The sequence below is a fragment of the Taeniopygia guttata genome, chromosome 2, assembly GCF_048771995.1.
Source record: "Taeniopygia guttata chromosome 2, bTaeGut7.mat, whole genome shotgun sequence".
NCBI classification, from domain to species: Eukaryota; Metazoa; Chordata; class Aves; order Passeriformes; family Estrildidae; genus Taeniopygia; species Taeniopygia guttata.
Genome location: NC_133026.1, coordinates 138,357,493 through 138,370,276, shown reverse-complemented (window position 1 = coordinate 138,370,276; position 12,784 = coordinate 138,357,493). Strand labels below are relative to the sequence as shown.

Sequence of the window (12,784 nt, the reverse complement as noted above, 5' to 3'; positions counted from 1 at the left end):
CGCCGGCACCGCCCCGCAGCCGCCGCGCCTCGCCCGGAGCGGGGCGCGGCCCCGCCGGGCCGGGCACCGGGGCTCAGCCGGGGCCGGAGCCGGGGCCGGAGCCGGGCCGTGTCCCGCCGCTGCCTCTCGGCTTCCCCAGGAGCGCGGCGCTCCGCATTCGCGAGTCCTGAATCAGGCCAGCCGGACTCGGGGCGTGATTTCCTAATGCCGGCTTGCACAAGGTTGTTATTTACCTTCTGGTTACGGATATTCGGGCTTCGAAACTGAGTGGTAGCGCTTTTTGTTTTATTTAAAGGCGCCTACTAGGTTATCCATTCAAAATATTGAAAACATTTCATTTGTATCTTTTTATTGCTCAGTCTGGCTCAACTGTGTACCACTCCTTAAAAGTAGTAGAAAATGTTTGTAAAACTTCAGGGTGGAGAAAGGTACACATTCATGACGCTAATTATAATCCATTTATTTTCTTATGCTTCTTTGTACAAGCATCTTCTCCAGATGAAGGATATGCCATCCAGCAGCACTTCACTTATTTCTCTCGTTGTGCCTTAGGCTGAGATGTCCTGCCTCTGGAATGACCAAGACTGTTTCACCCAATGTTATCCCATTCAGTGTTCATCCTGCACACATACAGCTGGGATTTTAGAGATAACATTTTAAGAAGGTTTCATGCAAGTGTGTGTAGCTGCTCTGGAAGTTGAACTGACTTGGGTATGAAGACTGTATTCCTTTCTTTTCGATGCATGATGTTTCTCAGATATGCTTTTGTGATGACAAGAAATGCCACATCCTGAGATGCCTGTCTTCCCCACCCCAATCCAAGCCCTAGGTGGAGAGCAGTTGGTGCCATAAAACAGGACTCATCTGTGTTTCTGCCGTATCATTCTGTACATAAATAGATTAGTGATGCTTTTGAAATGCATTAATAACTGCTTGGCTTTGAAATCATGGCATCTAAAGGAGGAAGAAGCAAAAGTTTGCATTCTTTCTTGTGCTCTGTCTTCACCCCTATGCCTCTTGTAGCTGGATGCCTCTTGAACTCTTAAGTAGGAGATGTGGGATTGAATCCCCGTTAGGCTGAAGAAGGCACTAAGACCCTCCTCCCCTCTTTTCTGAGTGCTTTACCCCATCACCTATCCAATCATATAATATTTTTTTCCTCTAGACCTATTTGAAAAGTGAACCTTGTGTCCCATCCTTTTATCTTCAGGAAAAGACTTAAGGCTCTGGAAGTTCATGCCTACAAAACCTGTTTTGGGTGTGTTTTGGAAAGGAATGGGATTCACATTTGTGCCTAAGTGATTAGGTGTAGGAGGTTTGTTCTTGGGATTGTGATCTGGAGACCATATGTCAAATAAAAGTCACAGTCTGGCCCTAAATCTGTTAAGACTGCCCTGCAGAGGGAGAAGTCTGAGAGAGTGGAAAACAGGGCTGGTTTATGATTCAGAACAAGAAATGTGATTGTCCTTATCTTACACAAAGGAAGTACAAATAATACTTAGTCATAAAGATTTTCAGTGTTATTATTCAGCTGCATAGTTAATCTGTGTGAACTCCAGCAGTACTGGATTTTACTAAAGATTACATACCGTGTGCAGTCATTGTTTCTTGCTTGTAAATCACATTTCTTTTTACTTACATGTTCCTTATAACACTTATTTTATTGAAATTTAGTCAGTTCTAACAAAAAAGTCCAAATTTCACTTTCACAACTAGGTATAGATCTACTGAGTAGATTTTTGGCTGTGCTTTCTCCTGAAGCCTAATTCTGTGCTTTTTCCTAAAGCCTTAAATTAAGTGTCTGTTTAAATTATTTTTGCTGTGTTCAGACAAGATGTGCTGCATGCTGTGTGGGATTGCTTTTATACTGATTCATGTACTGTTTGAATCTTTAAAGAACTGGATTTTTTAAGAGATTAATGTCAGGATTGCATTTTTAAGTTTCCATGCAAAAGCACATGTTTGTGTTGAACTGCTTTTTAATAGCATTTTTGTGTAACTAATTGCATTTTGGCATGTTACAAGGTAAACTAATGATGCAGCTTCCAGTCCACCAAAGTGAACAAGTAGGCAGAACTGTGTTGATTCATTGTGAGTAGCAAAGTCTGTCTATACAACCACAAGGTGTGAACTGCTCTTAAACGGCTGTAAAAAGCTCTATTCCCTTCATGTTCTTATGCTTATGGCAATCTAATGTAAAGGAGGCGTTGTCACAGAACTACTAAACTAGTTGCTGGTTTAGCAGTGTACATGTGTACATCATACTGGATATGAAAATTAGGCAGCAGTCCCATGCAGCAAGATTCAGACTACCTTTTGTGAGGTATGGCATTGATACTGCTGGAAGAGCTGAATATTAGTAAGGATACTAGATAACAGGTGAAAGTAATGTCAATTTTAGAACTCATGGTCCTTAATGCCTTATCTGAGTATGTTATCAGAAGCACTTCAGGAAGAGATGTTATCTCATGTCCTATGTTGTGGGGTGCACCAGGGTGGTCTGCCAAAGTGGTCAAAGAGATGGAAAATACAAACCAAATAATTGATAGTAACCCTATTTTCCTGTGGCTCTGTTTATGCACAAACAGATTCCCCAAGCCAGAGTGGAACTAGGCATGGTTTTCCAGACAGGATCCACTTCTTTCTTCGAGTTGCTTTCTTGTTCTGGAGGAAGTTGTCCCTAATAGTCATCTGTGTTTTAGATTTGCAAAGCTGCTATTTCTTAAGGTGGAATACAAACTCTCCTAAGTTAGTTACATATCAAAAATAGAAAGCCTGGAGCTGATCATGCAACACAGGCTTTTTGTTTATGGATGAAATAATTTAGCACGCTCCTGGAAATTGCATACAGGATTCTGATCTCACACTGGTACAAACTCTGGGGTCATTACCCCTTAGCCAGTGAAATTAAGTTGGCATAAAACTGGCTTGCATAAGATGCATGATAAGGAATGCCTTTAGCATCATTTGTTGTAGTGTATTTAGTCAGTGGTAACAGAACTTCAGGATCATGGTTGGATCTATGCAAATTATGAATTAGTGTGCAAATACCACCACGTTGTTGAGGTTTCCTGGGAGGCAGTGCAACAGTTTTAATTTTTTTAACAAGCAGGGCCAAGCTTGTGAATGCATGCTGCCCCTTCTTGCACTAAGAGGAAAACTGTTGAAATTTCTCATTTAATCCAGTTAAACTGAGCTTGGGATGTGTGCTGAGGAGATGAAGTGAAGATAAATGTGCCACCTATTTGGTCCACCAGTGCCAGGGATGGCTGGTTACCAAACCAGTCCCTGGAGAAGCTTCAAGCAGTCTCAGAGCTGCTCTCAGCAGCATTTCCTGGCTGGCTCATAATGCTATGGTGGTACTTTGGACATGGCCTCTTTCTGCAGAAGTGTCTTCCGTGCCCAGAGCTATGGGATGAAAGGCATTTTCCTGTCTGCTTTGGCTCTCATGGTGCCCTTTGAAGCAGGGAATCCTTTGCTGACTGGTTGGGGGTGTTTGAAGATCCCTTCACACAGGCACCACGCAGCTGGAGGCTGGCACAGAGCCGGGAACCCTGCTGGAGTCAGCTGCTGTTAGGGAGGTCAGGCTGAGGTTCCTCACCTGTTCTCATAACATTGTTTCCATGTTTCTAAGCTTACCAGCGCTTCACTTTTGACTTGGTGGCATTGCTGGTCTCTAGCAATACAGTATAACATGCCAAGAGCCGATTTTCCTTTGATTTACTTTAAGAAATTCCTTTTAGCTGTGTAAGGGTGCGGCAAAAGTAAAAATGCAGAATCTCTTCGTAGCAAAGAGGAAGATCCTGACCTGAGATGGTGCAGGAGGCAAGATGGGTAGAGAGGGACATGGCAGAGCAAAGCCAAGTTACCTAATGGGAAAATGTCTCAAGAAGTCAGTGTTCTGTTCTTGGCATAGGTGAGCCAGCAGGAAAAATGGTTTGCATGGGTTGTCCTCAGAAGAGAGTGTGAAAGTCTCAGAGGTACAAACTGGGTGCATGATATTGTTGGAGATGAGGGATGAGTAAATAGCACTGGTTGTTTAGGACAGAATTGCCCAGGGAAAGCGGTGCATAGACTGCACAGCAGCAATACATTTTTTTACCTGTCCCCTTCCAGCTTCGTGGTGTAAAAGAGGACCAGTTCAGCTGGTTGCAGGGGGGCTGAAGGAGGCTGTGCCAAGGGGCTGAAGGAGGCTGTGCCAAGTGCTGCCTTTGCAGATGCAGCACAGACCAGTGCCATTGGTACTGCTGGTAGCACAGGCCTCTGCTCACGCTGTCGACCCTCAAGACTTGATGTAAGAACCCTTGCTCATAACGTTTTGGCCTTTGATCTTACTGGTAGGGCAGCAGTAGGTATCCATTGTTTTCATTAACTATCTGTGCTTTCAGGAAGTCACTTTTTTCCTCAGCTGCAGTTTGTTTGCCTTTTGGGGACTGTTTGTTTTATTGAGCAAAATCCTGGCTAAAAATCCAATAGAAGGCAAATGATAATTAGGCAAAAGACAATGGTGGCTTTATTTTTTGATGACTAAATTCAGGAAGTAGAAGCATGGAGACATTATAATATGATTGTATAAAAAAGCACCGTAATGGTTTGAAATGGCATAAAAATGCTGCTGCAAAAGGACTGAGTTTATATATTTCAAAGCACTCTGAGTTTATTTATTTGTAATAGAAAGGATTTATCAGTGTTACAATGTATACACATAATTAGGACTTACCTGATGACTGTTAGTAGGATGGTGAAGAACTCTTTGTATGTAAGTATAGGCATAGTTAAGGGAATCATAACCTCTGTATTTTTAGTTAGTTTCAGTTTGCTTAAAACAGCAGTGTCTTACTCTAATTAAATCTGTTGTTAGTAACTACTGGAGTTCTAAGGCTGAGGGGGCTCTTCAGCTACCGAATCACTGGCAGACCTATAATCCTTTTACTGATTATGCATCGTTTCAAAACTGTCGCCAAGCATCCAAGTGCCTCTTGTGGTCACAAAATTAATTAATTTCAGTACTAACAGAACAGTTTAAAAATAAACACAAAACTTATGAGTCGGATACACTGCCACATTCTAACTTCTTTATGGAATGTACAGTACATGGACATTGTTACTTTTTAAAATGATAGATGGAAAACTATTATTGGGATTTTTCTTTAAGATAAGAAATGCGGATACAGTCTCTAGAAACCCTCAGGTGGTCTGAGCCATGCTTCTGCACCTTTAAACACTCTGTTGCTGTTCCCATATTAATTAAAGGGAAAAATAAAATGATCACAGTTATTTGTACTGAAAGAATATTGATTTAATTATAAAATTCAAATTATTCATAAAGAGTTGTTTTACTGTTCCTATGTATAGGTGATTTTAGTGATATTGGTACCTGGAGGTAATTTTCTTGAGTGAAGTTTACAACATTTTATATCCTGGAGGACTCCAAGAGTCTCAACTGACATGAATGAATCATGATATATCAGCATTGATCTGTTTTTGTGTTGTTTTTTTTTTTTTTTTTACTTAGAGTAAGAACAAATACATGTTCTAACCTTGAACTTTAAATTTTGAGTTTGCCCATCCTCTCTCTGCAATGATAAACTCCTGTAGGACAGTCAGGTATCAGGAGCTGGATGCCCCTTACAGAACATGAACCTTCCTTCTAATGCTTGATTTCCTTGTGTCAGATTGAGCAGTGCTGCCTGCTTATGTGCTCAGATCCTCCAAAAGCCAGTCCTGATAGTGATGGCAAGTTCCAAACAGTAACTCTTTCTGAGCCATCAAGGGCTGAAGCTACATCAGAAATTAATGTAACACATGAGAATAATAACTTTATTTCAGGGAATTACTGTGAATATATTTCTGCAGGCCCATCTCAGCTATTTAGTTCCTATTGAACCTCACCTCAGATTCTTTCACAATGTTTTTGTAAGTATAAGTATTTGATCAAGTAGGTTTTGATTCACAGGAAAGCAAATAAGTTTGGAGTTTTTTTTCTTCTCTTTCTTTCATAAATCCTAAACCAGTTAAACTGCATTCCTGTTGGCCTGACGTCCTTCGTGAAGAAATAAGTGTTACAAACAGTATGTATGCAATTTCTGGATAGAAAACAATCTGTGGTTCTGCTGGCCAGTTTAGCTTACACATCATCAAGGAAGGTGAGGTGGTTTGTGCTATCCTCATGTTGAGTCAAACTCTGCTAAGATGTAGTTTAGACTATGAAAAACAAGTTAAAAACTATCTCACTTTCCCACCACTATTTTTAATGTGACAGCCACATGAATATTTTATTTCATTCACATGTGAATATTTTATTTCATTCATAGTTGCTGATGATTTCTTGTATTCATTAGTGTCTGGCTTTATCAGTGTTACAACGTACACACATAATTCCTGACATCTTTCAGTATGGGCATGCTTGTGCACATGCTTCTCCTATGTAGAGAATGTTTTCATCCACTACAGTGAATAACTCCTGACAGTGGACTTGCACATTGTTCTCAGACGTGCTGGATGAGGGGAGAAAAAGGGATGATGAATTTGCTACCAGGTAAATTTTGTAATTTATTTACAAGGCAGTAATTAAAGAATAAAACCAAACAAATTTTAAGTAGACTACCTACATCTTTAAACAAAATTATTTTTCTACCCAGGAATTTGATTTGTAATGGGACCTTATGTTCACATATCCTTCAGAGTCCTTACATTCTGTAGCAGTGCATTTCAAAACCTTGAATAGCTTTGCCTTTTGCTGCCTAGCAGTAGTTTTGTGGAGCTATTTAAGTAGCTTAAATTTTAATCCACAGATATTTGGAAGAAGGATGAATCAGTGGTCAAAAAACACAGCTCATTAATTTTACATAATAGAAAAAGAATAAATAGGTCAGTATTCTGTGCATTACTTTACTAATAGGATAGTATAATTGCTGTGTAGTTAGTGTTTATAGGGTGCTTTGAAGATGTAATTTGTTGTACAGGACTAATATGTTCATACATCTTGTCATGGTTCGACACTGGCACAATCCAGCGCCCCCATGAAAATGCAACCTACCAATTGAATGCTGTGAAATGTGATTGAGAACAGAGCAAAGCAGGCCAAAGTTAATAACAAAGGAAAAACTTTATTACATACTACTACTACTATTACACTACTACTACTACTACTATAAAAGAAAAAAGGAAGAGAAAAAAAAACACACACAAAATTAAAAATGAAAACCTTTCAAAACATTCCTCCTCCCTCCACCCAACTCCAACAAATCACAGCAAGACCCATTTGGACCCTTAATCAAGTCTTCACCCTTCCACATAATCAATACTGAGTCCATCAGGGGAGAGAGGAGTCTCTCTTGCACTGTAGACCCCCAGGAAACACAGCTGCCACCTCTTGTGTTTCCATGTCACACATGGCACCGCCCAGACACACCGGGCCAGTGTGACACTCTCCATGTCACAGTGCTCTCACCACTGTGCATGGACAGAGACTGCTTATAGGGCCCCTTTAAGGATGCTTTGCCAAGGACCAACAGGAACAACAGTCCAATGTCTCATTTTGGGACTAAATTCCCCCCCATTTTCCCCTGAGTCCGAGGGTCCAAGAACAGAGATCGCCTTCTCTTCTTCTCTGAAGACGGAGGGCATCCTCATACTCTCCTCAGCTTTTCTCTGTTCATTCCTGAACTGGTAGTTGCTGAAGGAGTTTCTTGGCTCACTATTGCATCCCCCTAAAATGCAGTCTCTCTTGGAGGAAGGATTGGTTCAGTCTATGGCTGACAAAAAGAGTCCAGCCAAAAGCCACTCCATCATCTCCCCCCAACATTCTTTCCCTAACATCTGAGGTCCCAGGCTGTCTCTCTTTCCTTCAAACTGAGGAGAAGTAATATTTCACAAAGCCTTCATTTCACAGAAAAGGGTTAAAATTCCCGGACTCCTCAGATGGCTGAAATCTCAGCCCAGGACTCTGTCTCCCATCTCCCACGCTGGGCAGCTTCCCCCCCTCCCCCGCTTCTCCTTCTCCTCTGCCAGCAAACTTCCAGGTGCCTGCAGGCTCTCTATCTCTTTTCCCTCTAGGTTGGGAGGGGGAACAAAGACATCTCAGATGTTCTCCACTCTTCCGTCCACAGGAGCTGGCCCAGCTCGGTTCCGATCCTTCACCCCCTGGCCTACCTCCCCAGGCCACATGGCTTTTCCCTCCCCCACCCAGCCCGGGCTGGGCAGGGGAGATCTGCACCCTCCGATGACCAGAACCAAAGAGCGAGTTCTCCTGGGAAATACGCTTTTAACCTCTTTCTGTTCTCAGAGGCGTGTCCACCTTCAATTGGTCACCCCAAGTGTCAGTATCCAAACCTGACCCCTGACTGGATTGACCTCTTCCTTCCGAGAAAATTCTTTTCCCGTGTCAAACCATGACACATCTCTACATCTAGCTATACTCAAAAAGAAATGTCTAACCTCACACTAAGTCTTTTTGGGTTTCTGGTGCACAGTGAAAGAATGCAGGCTGGGATTCAGCTGATCAAGTGCCTATGTGTATCTGACTAGACCCTCCACTACAAAGAGGAAAGCAATATCATCATTTGATGAACTGTTTGTTTTGTACTTTAGTACGTATCTGGATATAGATCATAGGAATCACTTGTGTCTTCTTTGTCCTTGGTTTTGCATAAAATGTATTTCTGCTTCTTCGGGTCCTGAGAAAGTTCTTTCTCTCCTGCAAACATAGACTTGCAGGAAGCTCTGGTATTCCTGAGCTATTGAATTGAAATTTCTCTTCGGACCTACTGAAAATGTTTTAGATGTTCTCTGACAAACTTTAAAGCCTTTTCAAGACCTAGAAATTAGTTCAGAGCGGGAAATAAATCCATCAGCTCTTTTGGTAAGCATCTGCTAGCTCTGCATTCATGTTTTTCTACAATGTTTTACTTAATCTTCTACTGATTAACTGAACATTATTGAGACTTCTTCCACCCTCCACATAGTAGAGTGTTCCATGCACTCTGTGAATGTTGTGGGAAACTGATATAAAGATTTCTGTTGTATGAAGTTGGGGATATTAACATCTCTTGCTAGACAATTTACTGCTGAGAAGTTAAAAAGACAGAAAAACTTGCAGCATCTAGTAAGAGGGAAAAGATTAACAGGGGATTCATCACTGAAATATGCTTTCAAAAACATATTACTTACATTTTTTAGGACTTGTTATATTTAAATTATGTCCACATCAATAAAACCAAAGTAAGGATAGACGTCCGACTACTTTTTAAAAGTTATGTTTGTTTTGCAAAACACATAAGTAAAGAAAAATGTGACAAAAAAGATGACATATAATGAATTTGCATCATTTGAGGTCATGGCTCTGCAGATGCATATATGATCTACTGCCTCATACCAGTGAGAAACTATGGTTCCTTGACTCTCCCAGCATCTGCAGGTCTGCACTTGATAAAGCACAGGATCTTGGTGGGATTAAAGCACAGATATGGCACTGGGGATGCTGAGGTACAGCACTAAGGGCCTTAGGGATTCAGAACTCAAAATGCAAAGGTTCACACACACTGCCCAGGTTCTGACAGCTCTGTGTGGTCAGCCACTGTGCTTCAGTAGGCTGCTGCTGCTCTCTGCAGAATGGAGTGATGTGACTTCCTCGTCCCACCCACCTAAAAATCAATTAAAACTTTTCCACCCTATGTTGAAAGATCTGCATGGAGCAACCTTTCCAGGCCAGGAGTGGGTGGGGCCCAGAGTTTTAGCTGGGCACTCTGCACATGGCAGGTAGGCAAAAATCTTTTACAATTTGCTGTTCTCCCTTGCTACAAAAGCATAAAAGAAACACAGATTAAGCTACTACTTTGATCTTGCTCATTCTTTTTTCCCCATGTTGAGTAGTTTATGTATGACTTTAATAAATAATAAAAGAAGGAGGAAAAAAATAGTAATTTATGGCTTCTGTACACATGAAAACCTATTAAATCAAGACAATCTAGAGCAATGCTTTCCAAATAACCATGTTAATCCCTCTCTCTGACACATTTACTATTTTTGTCATGACACATGGTGTCAAATTGCATCTCAATAACCATTTCAGCCAGATGAACTTCAATTCCAATGTACTTTTTAAGACTCTATGTAAAACTACATAGAGATGTGTTGCTGTGCGAGACCGGCTCCGGGCGGGCGCCTGCAGGAGTATGGCGGGAGGAGGGGAGAGGCGGCGGCCGCTTTCCCCTTCGGCTCTGTGAGGCTCAGTTCTAGCACGGGAACAGATGAAATGGCGACACGAGGCTTGGGTGCAAACACATGTTTATTGTGGGAGTGTGTTCCCGAGACCACCGGGGCACCAACCGGGGGACGGTTATACCCCGTGCCGGGGGCAGGGGGGAACCTGAGCTGCGGCCAATGGGGATAGGATGGGAGGCAGGGGCAGGGAAACCCTGGAGACCCCGGGGAGGCAGGAGCGGTGATGGGAAAGGTGGGGGGGCGCAGGGACAGAACGCGTGGCGAGGGGGAGTGATAAGAGAACGCAGCATCAGGACAAAGGACCACAGGGGGAGGGGGGAGAGGGAATGGGGGGGGGGGGGAAGAGAAAATGACAAATCTCACAGAGATGCCTACATATTCTTATGGCTGTGGTCAAGAATCTGGCAATCTATTTCTCTAGGTGTTTTTTTTTTTTTTTTTAAAAAGTTATTGAAAGCAGTAAAAAAAGTAGAAAGAAAAGATCGATCAGCTGAATGCCCATGTGAGACTGTTTGAAATGCTTGAGGAAAATGTAGTCTAATGGGATATATTGATTCTGTGATCATTTTTATTAGAGTTAGTTTCTAAAACATTGTCTTTACCATAGATATCTGTCCCTTATATATGTTATGAGCCTCAGGAGAACAGAATGATAATGCTTGTGCTGAGTGACATTCCTCAGAATATGGAAGATCATAAATTCCTGGTTGTCCAAGAGCAGGAAGCATGCTGAAATATTCTTGCTATCTTAGGCAGCAATCTTGTTCTCACTGCACATCTACAGGTAGCTTTGCTAGGAGGCTGGTGTGGCTGAACAAGGAGCTTTGTGGAGCTCCAGTATGAAAAGGAAGTATAGAGGAGATGGAAGCAGGGACAGGCTACAATGGAATAATTAGGAATAATTTAGAAATATTACCTGAGTTCGTAGGAGTAGCAGCAGACACTGATAAAATGGAGGCACTCTAAGGTTTATTTGCTATCTCTACCATCAAACTATCCCATGCATCATCTCTGCTTAGGGATAGGGTCCAAAGAGAGCTACCAGCAGTGGATGAGTGTTTAGCTGGGGGTTACTTGAGAGAGTTTGACCAGAAAACACCATGGGAGCAGACAGACCACATCCAAGGTGCCAAAAAACCCAAGATTAGATGTCTCTGCAAGACCACTCTATCACATCAGAAAGGTTATGGAAATCATGGAAGTTTCCTTAATAACTGGTAATAGGTAAATGTTGCACCATTTCCTCAGGAAGGCCAAAGACAATCTGGGGAGCTATAAACTGATCAGCATTGCTTTGGCCCCTGTGGAACTTAAAGGACTGGATCTTCTTGGAACGCATTTCTGGGCATATGAAGGAGAAGGTGATCAGAAACAATCAGCATGGATCTGCCTAATGTAAATCATGTCTTACTGCCTGATTGTATTTATGATTCTATGACTGGATTTGTGGATGAGGGGAGAAAAGTGGCTATCATTTACCTCAAATTTAGCAAGGCTTTTGACATTGTCTCCAACAACATTCTTATACCCCAGTTGGGATGGATGTTACGGTCTGTGTGGATAAAAACTCATTGATTTGGCTCAGAGGAGAGTGGTTAAATGAGTTGTTCTCTTCCCAGACAACATTTTCCTGTTTACCTAGTAGAGTGCCATAGGGATCTAGAGACTGGAACAGTCCTGTTTATCATCTTTACCAGGTGCTTCAAGGAGGTCATAAAATCCACTTTCCTCAGATTTGCAGATGATACCAAATTGGAAGGAACAGTGAATATGCTGTGGGCAGTGCTACCATACAGAAGAACCTAGGCAGGCTGGAGGAATGGACCAAGAGGAACCTTATGAAATTCAGCAAGGACAAATACAAAGTTCTTGTCACCTGGGAATGCTGAGCCCTTCCATCAATACATGCTGGGGGGTGACTGGCTTTACTGCAAGGGCTCTGGAGAGTCCTGGCAGACAGCACATGGCCTGTGCTGGAGAGTGCACAGCCAGGAACTTGTGGGAAGGGATTATGCTCCTGCTTGGCACTTGTCAGATCACATCAAGGCACTGTGTCCTTTTGAACCCCTCCAGGAAAGGCAATGAGAAATTGCCTTTAGCCAAGTTTAGCTGAGACTCCCCAGAATGGCTGGAGTCAGACCCATATGAGAAGGAGATAAAGGAACTGGATTTATGCAGCCTGGAGAAGAGGTGGCTTCAGGTGAACCTGATAGCAGCCTGCTGGCACCTATGAGGGTATCTTCAAAAAGACAAAGCCAGTGGTAAGTTAAGTAGTGGGAGGACAAAAAACAGCAAGCATAAATTGAAACAAGAACATTAAGCCTGGGAATAATGGAAAGAAAAACATGTGAAAAAGTTATGCTGGGATTGGGTAAAATGGTTTAGATGTCATACATTAACGGACCATAAATTGTGAATAGTCAGGCACCATTTTCTATGTTCCTGGCTCCATCCACCTAATGTATGAAAGACACTTTACCCACCACAGTGAATTTCCATTGACTAGCAGTGGAAACCTTTGATGTAGCCCAATTTCTTAATTATAGCAAGCATATTTCTT

General features: G+C 42.2%; 1 long non-coding RNA gene across 1 annotated transcript; it reads left to right on the top strand.

The window, feature by feature from the left end:
• Nucleotides 1-17: 17 nt before the first annotated feature.
• Nucleotides 18-6,024, top strand: LOC140682474 (uncharacterized). Its single transcript, XR_012054260.1, has 2 exons — nt 18-221; nt 487-6,024. It is a non-coding gene; the product is annotated as an uncharacterized lncRNA (long non-coding RNA).
• The last annotated feature ends 6,760 nt before the right edge of the window (nt 6,025-12,784 follow it).